Source organism: Mastigoproctus giganteus, chromosome 5 (genome assembly GCF_048544385.1).
Source record: "Mastigoproctus giganteus isolate SK-2022 chromosome 5, ASM4854438v1, whole genome shotgun sequence".
Lineage (NCBI taxonomy): Eukaryota > Metazoa > Arthropoda > Arachnida > Uropygi > Thelyphonidae > Mastigoproctus > Mastigoproctus giganteus.
In genome coordinates, this window is record NC_143579.1 from 45133662 (window position 1) to 45147257 (window position 13596).

General features: G+C 37.5%; 1 protein-coding gene across 3 annotated transcripts in view; it reads left to right on the forward strand.

The window, feature by feature from the left end:
* Positions 1 to 13596, forward strand: part of Usp5 (ubiquitin specific protease 5) — a 241766-nt gene that overhangs the window by 188386 nt on the left and 39784 nt on the right. The window lies entirely within an intron of this gene.

Here is a 13596-nt window from a genome sequence, read left to right on the forward strand (position 1 = left end):
TTTATTGTATTTTGAATTCGGTATTTGTATATTTACTGTATATCACAGTTGTCTTATTTTAAAATTACTATCATCAGTAATATGGTATTTTGTTTTGTTTGTAAATAAATTTATTGTAAATATTAAAAATTTTAAGAATTTGGTTTTCCGTCTTTCGTTTTTACTTCAATGGTTGGTGAGAAACACTAAAAAATCATAGTATGAATATACCCAACCCCAGAGGCCTATTTGAAGAACTTTTGATAATGATTTTGACAGTCCTTTAAAACTACGAAATTCCATGCCACCGATTGTGTTCTATTTGTTTTCCCTGCTCATGGACTATCACACGGCATCACAATTTCTATTGAAGTAAAGCCCGCTGCAAAACTGCCAAGTCGATCTTGTCACATTCCTGCTGGCAGACTTTCCACAAACCTTCAACAGTTCTGGGGCAGCGGTTTCCAAGAGCTCTTTTCAAAAGTCTGAATGTGCAAAAATCCATGGGTGCAGCGTCAGGAGATTTAACAGGTATATCTTCAAACGGGATTGAATGAATACCTGTCACTGCTTCCATTCTCCGCAAAAAAAGCACGAGTAGTGCGTGACTGTGGCTGGACACCTTATCCTGGTGCACCCAGACCTTTTCAGCATCAGAACTGCACAGTGTGGGTATTTCATGTTCAAATAACAGCTGTAGAGCTTCAGTCTGGTAATACACTGATTTGACTTTCACATTTTTAGTGACTCTATGCATCGCAAACCTTGGCCAAAACTTTCCTTGCATTGATACGCCCATGTTGGAAAAGCCTTGTCACCCTGTGGACGGTAATAAATTGCCTGAATTTTGTTGCAATAGGAGAGGTACACTCGTGCTTTGTCCAATGTTACTACGAATTTCCACCTTTCAGCTGCCAGTTATTTTTCATAGAGTTTTCAAGCATTGACCTGCCGCTCTGCAATGTGCCTTGCTCCTAGGTGGTGTACAAGGGCCTTGTGCTTCTTCTCCAGTTGCAAATTTTCGTTGATTATGCAACAAACGTTTGACTGGGATGTTCCCACATGTGACACTATAGCTTTTTGGGTTTTTGGATTTTCACCGACAACGAGCAGCTGCACTTTTCGTTTTCGTACTACCTCCCTCGTTCGACTTGGAGCAGGTTGCAGTTTCTTCGGTGTTTTCCACCCACTTGCAACAGCTTCGCAGAATTTTCCTTTGCCATTCAAAACCTTATGGATACCGAACTGCGATACACTAAAATTTTTCGACTTGCAGCTATCAATAATTTTCGCATAACTGTACCCTTCTTTGGAAAGTGCGGTTGTGTAACCTTCCAACCATGGGTCCAATTTCCGAGGTATGCTGACATTAAAACAACTTCTACAACTGATACACCTGTTCATAAGGTTTGGGACTGTGCCTGGGAAAGAAAAAATTACATTGCTGCCATACGTCACAAGCAGGATTGATGTCAAAATCATTATCGAAAGGCTGAATCAACCCTCCGTATTGACTAACCCAGAATCTTTTACTTTCAGATTAGTCATAGATTCTTTTAGTCTTTAACAATGTTATTTGATTTGTTATTTAATTAAATTTTATTCGTTATCACCAAAAGAAGATGCTATTTTTTATAAAATATTAGTTAGAATTAATTAGAAATAGTCTGGCACTAAATTAAAATGAATTGGTTTGGCACCGATGATGGATAATTTTCATGTTTTGTAGAATATTCTTGTTCTTTGCAAATATTTTATTCAGAGTATTCTTTACTCATATTGCTATTTAACGCTACTTGTCCTGAATTTTTTAATCAAATATTCTTAAGAATATCTGGATTTTGGACAACCAGTTTTGAGATGTACTGTAATGCATTAACATTTGATTGTTTCTAGTGAATTAAAATAATAATAAATATTTTATTTGTGAGATATTCTCAACTTACATGTACAGGACACAAAGCAGAGGGGCTTACATTAGAGAATGTGTAAGCATATTTGAATTCAATGAAAGACAAATAAATATAGTATGATAATACAAATACAGCGATACCTCGCTTAGCACGGGTTTCATTATAACACGGTTTTCAATTAAGTTTAAGTCTGTGACAGGGCCTTTGGTATCAGGTTCCATAATAGTCAAAGTTTGTTTTATGACTATAATGTTCCATTGCCCCCAAAGCTCCTGTTTGTTTATATTTTTGTATCTTAACTTATAATAAATTCATTAGTTTTCAGAGGAAGCAATAAACTTTATGACTAGGTTTAAGTCGAAAATTTACAGTAATAGCCTAGACACATACTCCACATATATGCTGCATTGTCATAGCCTAGTTATGCGTACATATATGCTGCAGTGCCAACTCTGCACATGTGCCAATAGCTCTCCTCAGGCAGTCATCGGCAACAGTGTTCAGTGTTCCATCCTGGCAAGACAAGGTAATAGCTTTTCAAACTTTTTATTTCATAATTTATTTTTTACGACTTTAAATATGAAACAATGGGTCAAAAAAGGAAAAGTAATGAAAGCGGTGGAGCTACTAAACGTAAATGGCTTACATTAGAAAAAAACTTGATATTATCAAGTGCAATGAAGATGTTGCATTGTATGCTAAAATCACGTGTGAAAATGGAATGAATGAAGCATCAGTGCAAACGATTATTTGAAAGAAGGATCAGTATAAAGAGCAGGGAATTTCTACAGCATCTTACACGACAAAAAGTGATAACAAAGCAAAGAAGTTTGCTGTTGATTAATATGGATAGAAGATTGTAATCAAAAGAGAATTCCTTTGAGTCAAAACATCATTCAAGCGAAAGCCATGAGATAACTTTGCTGAAGGAAAAAGAAGAAAATGAAGAGGAGGAGACAAAAGAAATATTTACAGCCAGTCATAGTTTGTTTTTTCAATTTAAAAATACGAACATTGTGAAGCCCAACATTTCAATTTTAAAATGTTGGGCTTCACAATGTTCGTATCTGAGGTGAAAGTGCAAGTGCAAACAAAGACATTGCTGCAAGATTTCCCAGTGAATTGAAAGACATAATTGAGGATGGTGGCTACAAGGACAAACAAATTTTCAACGTCGATGAAACTGGACTGTTTTGGGGGAAAATGCCCTCACAAACTTTTTTAGCTGAAAATGAAAAGGCCCATCCTGGATGTAAAGCATCAAAAGATCGTTTAACACTTTAAATGATCTTTTGATGGATGGAAATGTTGGGTGGAAACTCATCTGGGGATTTTAAATTGAAGCCTCTACTTGTGTTCAGAGCAGAAAACCCAAGAGCTCTAAAGGGTTGCATAAAAAGCACATTGTCCGTAATTTGGTGATCCAATAAGGAAGCATGGATTACAGGAGAATGGTTCACAAATTATTTTTTGTCCGATAGTTGAATGTTACTGCAAAGATGAAGGAATGGAGTTCAAAATTTTGTTACTTTTAGACAGTGCATTAGGCCATCCACCTGAAATTTCTGATCTCAATGAAAATATAAAAATATGCTTTCTTCCACCTAACACAACGTCTCTCTTACAACCCATGGATCAAGGTGGGGGAATTCAAGGCATTATCTGTGGTGAACTTTTTCCCAAGGGATTGAAGCTTCAACAGGAGTGGGATCATCATCTTTACAAATATTTTGGAAAAATTATAACATCAGGAATGCGATCGAAAATATATCTGCATCTTGGCTAGAAATCACTGCCAACAACATGCATTCTGTTTGGCAACATGTTTTGCCTCATTTGGTAAATGATTTCACTGGTTTTGAATCACAAGTTCAGACAATTGCCGAAAACATTGTGAAGATCAGAAAAGACTTGGGGTTCGAAACTTTGGACGCTGCCAATGTACGTAACTGCATCGACTCACATGCAAATGACTTAGATCAGTGGTTTTCAACCGGGGTGCCGCGTAATTTGGGTTTCAGTTACTTAAACTTATTTTTTAAATTTATATATTTATTTCATTATAAAAAGGTGTACGGTATTTTTTTAATTTTGTGGTGATCTATAATTTGTTTATTTAGTACCTCTATATAAAGAATAAAATTATACCGTATATATATATATATATATAATTTGTATTATGAATTGTAATTTTGTTTATAGCTATATTATTGTAATGACTATCATATAACATATTCTTAAAATATTATATATATATATATATATATATATATATATATACAGTGAGAGAATCTGATCTAACAGGAAGAAAATTGAGTAGGGATGCCACAAATAAAATAAATTACTTAGGGGTGCCATTATTAAAAAAAAGGTTGAAAACCACTGACTTAGATGATGCAACTCTCATTGAAATTGATGAGCAAACTGCATATGAAGAAGAGGAAAACAATTCTAAAGTGGATAACACTGAAGTGGCATCAAAAATTTTCAACAGAAGAATTGGAGAAAGTTTTTCGGAGAGTTGACGTAGCCTGTGAGGCGATTATGAATGGAAATTCGACGCTACAAAGACCTGTATGGTGAGAAAAAGAAGAGACGACTTCACCAGACTTCATTATTGAAATACCTAAATAAACAAAGTTTTTTTCTCATCTCTCATAATGTTACCTTTTCATTAATAAAATTTTTGCGATATTCTTTTATTTCAAATCCTTTTAATTGGCTGTCAAGCACAAATTGTTTATAGATTTATTATAATTTGTTTATAGACCGTCTGGTACGCATTACAATCCATTATTAAATTATTAAAATCCATTATAATTATACTGCAATCAGCAACGTTTCACATAACATGGAACAGTTTCAGTACCAATTATCAGTGCTATGTGGGGTATTGCTGTACAAGCAAACAGTATGATAATACAAATAACTGGAGATGAAAGCATGAAATTTAAAAGGGCCAATATACATAGATGATATTCATAAAGAATACAATTATAGTATAGGCTTATAAGCATCAAAACAGTAGAATAAATATAATTTTTAAGATAAATTGATGGAGTATTTTAGATAAGGATTTTTTTTTTATGTCAGGATTTTGTTGCTGATATCTTCACGTTTTTTTCTCTATGGAAATAGATTTATATCAATATACCTAATATTCAGTTACATCTGATATATATATATATATATATATATAATGAAAAAAAAAAAAAAATATATATATATATATATATATAGTGAAACAAAGGTTTTGGTTTTATTTTTGGTATCATTTCAGCAGTCTCAAGTGGTTATGCTCATGTGGTTACACATTCTCAGCTTTTATAGTTTTATTCTAACAGTAACTTGTATTTTTACCATGTGGTTGAAACAAGTGAAAAGAGAAAACAAAGTGAGAGGCTCTTGTAACTGATGGGGTGGAAAAATAAATAAAAATAATAATTGGTGATAGTAGTCTGTCAGCCATGAGTTAGGGTTAGCTTGCTCAGAAATAGGAATAATAGTGAAGGATAAAGAGCAAATTATGAAACATGTTGAAATGTGTTTGAGCAGTCAGTGAATTACTTCCATTTGTGGGTATAGTAGCATAATAGAAAAAAATGGAAAGATTTTGGAAAATATGGATTAATGAAAAATGTATACACAAAAAATCAAGTTAAATGCAAATCTTTAGGAATGTGTCTTGCCAAGTTACATGTTCATATGGGAAATTAATGTTCGGTTAGTGTACAGTTTTCCAAGAATGCATTGCAGATCTTAACTGAGCATCAGGTGTATTTAGCTGTTTTATTAACTGGAATTGTTGGGGGGGGGGGGAATTTGTCAGTGCTCTTCAGACAATTTTTAATGGAATGCTGCCTTTGTCCAAATTGAGGGTGAAAGACAAATATTGCAAAATTTGCTTTACCGAAGGTGAGAAGGGAATTTAATTGAATTTTCAAGAGAAGAGTGGCCAAGATTGAGGTAGGCAGAAATGGTATGTTGAAAACCTGATACAAGAAGCTGGAGGCATGTCAGAGAAGAATATTGGGGTTGCTACCACAAACCATATTTTGTCTCAGCATCCACATTCTTCTTGAGTTGAACTAGGTGAGTATGGAAGAGCATATTATCATCAAAATGAATTCCTATGTTTTTGTAGACAGCAGCTGTCAGAACAATAGCTGGGAATTAACTATCAGAAGGAAAGGAAGTTTGTTAAGAGATGTGGACAGATTTCTGAGCATTAATTTTAAGACCAAAATTCATGAAGCTTTCAGCAGTACTTTCTAAGACTATTGTTTAATATATTGTTATCGAGTGACTCAGGTAAAGTGTGTGAAAGAGTCCATATTTTTCAATTATCTGTTCAGGAAATAAACAATTTCAATAACAATAAAAATTGCAATCACAGCAGAAAAAATTGATGTTTTTTTATTTTCTTAGCTACTTTTTTTTTCTCCTAACATTTGTTTCTATGTAAGTACATTTTGCCACTGTCTATAGCCTGCCAATAATAATTGATTTTTGAGCATGGATTAAGAAAATTTTATTATAACAAACTTTCAATTGGACGAAACAAAATCTAGGACCCTGGGAGTTCATAAAAGAATAATTTACTATTTATTTATTGAATATATGTCGGTGAATATGACCAGACATGCTTCATCAGGGCTCCTCAGTTAACTGGATTGGATTACTGTTGATTAGTGCTTTTAAATCAATGTCGATCAATTTGGCCCTGGAAAGATTGTGCAAGGCTCAAGGGGTAGAATTTTTTTCAGCCTGGACTGTACTTGTTAACAGGAGAGATTGCTTCTACAGGGATGGGATACACTTAAATAGAAAGGGTGCAAGAATATTTGCTGATGCTATCGAGGCAGTGTTAGGTGGGTCGGAAAACTGCTAGCTTGGGGGGAGACAAAGACCAATAGATTGACAGTAGCCACTGGCAGAGGTGAAAGAGATTCTTGCACTGCTTCTATTAGAATGAGCAGAAGCCTGAAAAACAAGATGCATGGTATTTCAGAGACTGCTGGGAGCCATTGCGGTACAAGTAAACACATGGGTTGTGTTAGGGTAGCTAAGAATAGAAACAGGTGCAGGTATACTTGCGTGTACACCAATGCTAGGAGTTTAGTAAATAAATTTGATGAATTTGAGGTATTGCTCAAAACATCAAAGGCAGATATTGTTGGGATATCAGAGACGTGGTGTCACACAGATATAAGGGATGCAGAAATGCAATTTGGGGAGTACAACGTCTACAGAAAGGATTGACAGGATAGGAAGGGGGGAGGGGTTATGCTATTAGTTAAGAAACACATAAAAACCAAGGAAGTGAAGCCAGTCGACATCGCTGGACAGTGCAGTGTTGAGTCAGTTTGGTGTGACATAAGCATTGGGAGATCAAAATTGAGAGTAGGAGTGTGCTATAGGCCTAATGACTCTGATGAGTATAATAAGGAACTGTACAGGGAAATAGAGTGGGCCAGTAAATCAGAGAGTCTTATAATGGGAGATTTTAATTTCCCAGATATTGACTGGAATTTGGGGGCTGGTCACTCACACACTAGCAGGGCTTTTGTGGATTTATTGGATGATTGTTTTCTACATCAGCATGTTCGGGAGGCAACTAGAGGGAGTAATACTCTTGATTTGATTATCAGCAGTGATTCTTCATGCATTACGAATCTGCAGATAAATGAACCACTAGGTGGCAGTGATCACAGTGTGCTGAAGTGGGATTTACTGAAAGAGGTAACTACCATTAGGGGTAAAGGGAAGGGTTATTGCTTCCGTAAAGGCGACTACGATGGACTGAGACAGTATTTAAATTCTATACAGTGGGACCAACTGATGATGTTACCAACAGCAAATTCAAAATGGGAAGCATTCAAAGAACTTATCTTGGAAGCTACTAGGCTTTACATACCAACTAAGAAATATTGTTCAAGGTTTAGGCCAAAATGGATGTCAGATGAACTAATGAGGCATATTGGCAGAGAAGAAAAAGGCATGGGATACTTACAAATTAACACATTACACAGAAGCCTATGATAGATACAAGTTGATATGCAACCAAGTTACAAAGGAGGTTAGGCAGGCAAAGGCAGATTACGAGAAATCCTTGGCAAGGGATGCAAAGAAAAACAGCAAAGAGTTCTTTACTTATGTAAACTCTAGAAGGAAGGGGATGAATCAGATTGGTCCACTTGATATTGATGGGTCAACTGTTGATGATCCTGCTCAGGTAGCTAACAAACTAAATGAATATTTTGCATCGACATTCACACATGAGGAGTTATTCAGCAAGGGGAATGCCAGAGGTGTATTCAACTCTAGCAGTAAGCTACAGAATCTTGAAATAACTGGGAGTAAAGTGGAGGAGAAACTTTTGAAGATAAACACAAGAAAGGCACCTGGGGTGGATGGGATCTATCCAGTTATATTAAAGGAGGCAGCAAAGGAAGTAAGCAAACCCTTAGCCATAATTATGAGAGCTTCCTTGGACTCAGGAGAGGTACCCATAGACTGGAAATGTGCAAATGTGACCCCAATTCACAAAGGAGGATCAAAGGCTGACACAAGTAATTATAGACCTGTGAGCTTAACTTCTGTTCCAGGAAAATTAATGGAGGCACTGGTTAAAGAAGCACTGCAGGATCATTTAGACAAGACTTCAGTTATAGCTCAGACACAGCATGGTTTTGTTAAGGGGAAGTCTTGCCTGACCAACTTGATTGGATACTATGATGCAGTCACAAAAGAACTGGATGCAGGGAATAACTTTGATATTATATACTTGGATCTTAGAAAGGCTTTTGATACTGTTGCACATGGAAGACTGCTACACAAATTGGAGCAGTGTGACATTGGAGGCAAATTGCTGCTATGGATAAAGGGGTGGTTGAGGGGGAGAAGACAGAGAGTGGTAATCAATGGACACTGCTCATCGTGGACTAATGTTATTAGTGGAGTCCCTCAGGGCTCAGTGTTGGGTCCATTATTGTTTTCTGTATTTATAAATGATATTGATGATGGTATATCAAGCTTAATGTCCAAGTTTGCAGATGATACAAAGGTTGGCAGGGTTGTCAAGGACACTACTGACACTATGCTGCTGCAACAGGATCTGGAAAGGTTGAGCAGATGGGCTGAGAGGTGGCAAATGAAGTTTAATATTGACAAATGTAAAGTACTACACATGGGAAAAAGCAACCCCAGAGCAACGTATCAACTCTGTGGTACTACACTGACAGTGGTAGAGAATGAAAGGGACTTGGGGGTGATTGTGCAGGCAGATATGAAGTTCTCTGAGCAGTGCAGACGGGCTGCAAGAGTAGCTCATGGTGTATTGTCAATGATATACAGGAATTTTTCCAGCAGGGATAAGGAGGTGATTATTCCATTGTATAAGGCAATGGTCAGGCCACACCTAGAGTACTGTATACAGGTCTGGAGGCCTCATTTCAAGAAGGATGTAGAGCTGCTGGAACGAGTACAGAGAAGGGCAACAAGATTAGTGAATGGAACAAAGGGGTGCTCTTACGAAGAAAGGCTTAAGTTTTGCAAATTACAGTGTCTGGAGACTAGGCACCAGCGAGGTGATCTGATAGAGGTGTATAAAGCCTTGAATGGTTTAAGCATGCTCAATGCTGATGGGATTCTTCCTCTAGCTCAGAAAAATCACCTGAGAGGGCATAAATTCAAATTGAGGAAAGACAGATGTAGGATAGACGTGCGGAAATTTGCCTTTAGCCAGCGGGTGGTTGGTTGGTGGAACAGACTGCCATCCCTTGTGGTGGAGGTTGATAGCCTAAATAAGTTTAAGGCTCAGCTGGACAGGTATTTTGAACGAACAGAGGGGTGAAGTGGAAGTGTTTTTTTTTTTTTTTTTTTTTTGGCTGATGCTGCATAAGCTTGCTTTCTTGCATCAAATGCCTCTACTAATGCTAATGCTAAAGAAACTAAATATTTGATTTATTTATATGTTGGATTATTTTTTTATAGGTTTTCCTGTAACAGTTTGATTTTAATAATATTATAGATATAATTTTTTCAAGTTAATTTAATTGATATTTAGCTAATTTTATAATGGTAGTTATGAGATCTGCCTTAAACACGTCACAGGGTATCGTGACTCACACGGAAATAGCCGATGACGATTTATGGGTGGGTCATGATTTAATCCGTTGCGGAACCTGTGGAATGTTTTCCAAGGTCGACCTGGTGACTGATCATATCTCACCTGGGGATTCTTTTCTTTGTGATCGATCTAAGGAGTGCACCGATCTTAAATTACAATTTGGTGCACTGGTGGAACAATTTGAGTCGCTGAAAAAAACGGGTGCTTGCCCTCAAGAATAATGCAACTGTGAGCTCGTCAGGGACTCAAGACTCCAGCAATCTACCAAGTGATGCACACCCGATTCAGACCTCAAAACAGAAAAACCAAGTGCAAACTACTCTGGTTAAAAAGGACATTGTTTTATTAGGAGACTCCATTGTCATGGAAACGGGGAATATTTTTTGTAATAAGGTAGGTGGAGTAGAACCAGGGTATGTCTGCCTGGAGCAACTATTAATGATGTCACCAAGAGATTGTTAGATTTTAAGGGGGGTAAAGAGAATATTATTATTCATGTGGGGACTAATGGCATTAAACGTACACAATCTGACGATTTGTTGGAAAAAAACAGGACCATGCTGAGGAAATGCTGCGAGCTAGGCCACAATGTCTATGTGTCTGCAATTCTGCCCAGACAAGATAGGAGGGATTATATGTTAAAAGCCTTGTGGATTAACTCAAGACTTGAAGGATTCTGCAAGGCTTTAGGGGGGAAATTTCTATCTGCATGGCCCACACTTGTAGAGGATAGTGGAGGAACCAGTAGCAGGAAGTGATCACGGAGTTCTGCGGTGGATCATGATGAGAGAAGAAATTTGTTTTGTAGAGACGGGATACACTTAAACAAAGGTGGTGCAAAAGTTTTTGTCAGTATTATTGAAGATATCTTAAAGGTTCAGGGAAACTGCTAGTTAGGGGGGAGGTGGGTAATACTGACATGCATTTATCTGATAATACTGGTCAAAGTAACTCTTGCACATACCTCAAGAGTTCTTATCTGTTACCCCAACTGGACATATTATCTAGATGTTCTGGGGGCAGAAACGTTTCAAGTGAGCGGGTAGCTAATGCCAGGGAAGAGAGCCTAAAAAACTTCAAGGGTTGTGTTAGGGTTGTTAAATATGTAAGAACAGTAAGTCTTAATTGTTTATATAGTAATGTAAGAAGTGTCATCAATAAAATGAGTGAATTCGAACTGCTGGTTAAAACAAGTAACGCGGACATAATAGAGCTTACGGAGACGTGGTGCCACCCGGAAATTGGGGATGATGAGTTTCAGTATAGATTGAGATTGTATAATGTATTTAGGAAGGATAGGGTAGATAGAAGGGGTGGTGGGGTAATGCTTCTTATCAGAAGCAGCCTGAGTGCGACGATAGCTTTCCCGGATTCACACGTTTCACACGCTAGTATAGAATCTGTATGGTGTGAGATAGTTGGAAACAAAGGTATAATGCGAGTAGGAGTAATCTACAGACCAGGTGATTGTGAAGATTATGACGAAAGCCTCTGCATGGAAATGGAATGGGCAAAGAAGCATCAATGTCTTATTATGGGTGATTTCAATTTGCCTCTAATTCATTGGAGTAAATGGGAAGGAAACTCAACATGGGGAACAAAATTTTTAAATCAACTAGATGACTGTTATTTGTATCAACATGTCAGGGAAAGTACTAGAGAAAAGAATATCCTAGACCTCATCATCACCCATGAATCAGATGACATAACAGGGCTGATAGTAGAGGAACCAGTAGCAGGAAGTGATCACAGAGTTCTATGGTGGATGATGATGAGAGAGGGGTAGCAGCAGTAAAAGGCAAAGGAATGGTTTTTAATTTCAGAAAAGGAAATTACAGTGCCTTAAGGTACTACATGGCCTCTATTAACTGGGTAGATATCGCTCAGAGAATGAATACATTTGAACTGTGGTATGCTTTTAAAACATTAATCACAGATGCCTTGAATGCGTATGTACCATTAAAAAAATACTCCACGAGGAGGGTTTCAAGTTGGATGAATAGTGAAGTTGCCACATTACTTGAGCAGAAAAAGGTGGCATGGAAAGGTTACAGAGCAATAAAAAGTACTGAAGCCTATAACAGCTACAAGATTATCTGTAATAGAGCCACAGAAAAGGTTCGACAGGCAAAGGCAATTTATGAGAATCACTAACAAACAGAGCAAAGGGGGGGGGGGGTAAGGAATTCTTCACATATATAAATGCCAAGAAGCGCAGGACAAACCAGATCGGACCTTTACTTAAGGGAAAGGGGATAGTATTAAATACACCAGCTGCCGTTGCAGATGAACTCAACGGTTATTTTCCATCGATATTTACAAATGAAAAACCTTTTGTGGCAATGGGAAATTGTGGGAGCGAAGTTGAAAAATATGTAATTAATGATATTGAAATTTTGCGAGATTATTTGAAAAAACTTTCTAGCCTACAGGCCAGTAAGGCTCCTGGAGTTGATGGAATATACCCTATAATCTTAAGAGAGGCAGCAAGCGAGTGCATTGAACCATCGAGGCTAATTATGCGAGCATCACTAGACTCTGGGGAGATTCCCTTGGATTGGAAAAGTGCCAGTGTATCTCCCATACATAAGGGTGGCTCTAAGAGTGAAGTGAGATATTATCGACCTGTCAGTCTGACTTCAGTGGTAGGGAAAATCACAGAGGCAATGATCAAGGGTGGAATTCAGGATCATTTGGATCGAATTGAAATTCTCAAGGATACTCAGCATGGTTTTGTAAAGGGAAAATCATGTTTAACAAATCTGGTTCGCTATTTTGAAAGGGTCACTCACGAGCTGGATTTAGGGAATAATTTCGACATTGTTTATTTAGATTTCAGCAAAGCTTTTGACTCAGTCCCACATGAGCGGTTGCTTTATAAGCTGGAACAGGTTGGAATCACTGGTAAAATCCTTAGATGGATAGAAGGATGGCTTCAGGGCAGGAGGCAGAGGGTTGTGATAATGGCTATTCCTCAGATTGGGTTGATGTAAGAAGTGGGGTTCCCCAAGGATCAGTATTAGGACCACTGTTGTTTTTAATTTTCATAAACGACCTCGATGGAGGGATAGAAGGCGTGATGTTAAAATTGGTAGAGTAGTTAATGATCACTGTCAAGCTGAGTTTCTTCAGAGAGACCTAGATAGACTTCAGGAATGGTCAGAAAAATGGCAGCTATGCTTTAATCCAACGAAGTGTAAGGTATTACACCTGGGAAACAATAATCCCAAAATAACTTATTCACTTGGTGGAGTTCAACTAAACCCAGTACTGGAGGAAAGGGACTTGGGTGTTACGATATGGTCAGACATGAAATTCTCTGAGCATTGTAAACAGGTTGCAAGGAAAGCCCATGGTGTCCTATCGATGATCTATCGAACTTTTGCAAGTAGAGATAGGGACGTGATAATCCCATTATATAAGGCTTTTGTTAGACCACACTTGGAATACTGTGTTCAAGTATGGAGACCGCACCTAAAGAAAGACATCAACCTTTTTGAAAAGGTGCAAAGACAGGTAACTCGCCTGGTGAGATCGGCAAAAGGGCGTCCTTATGAAGAAAGACTTTGAATA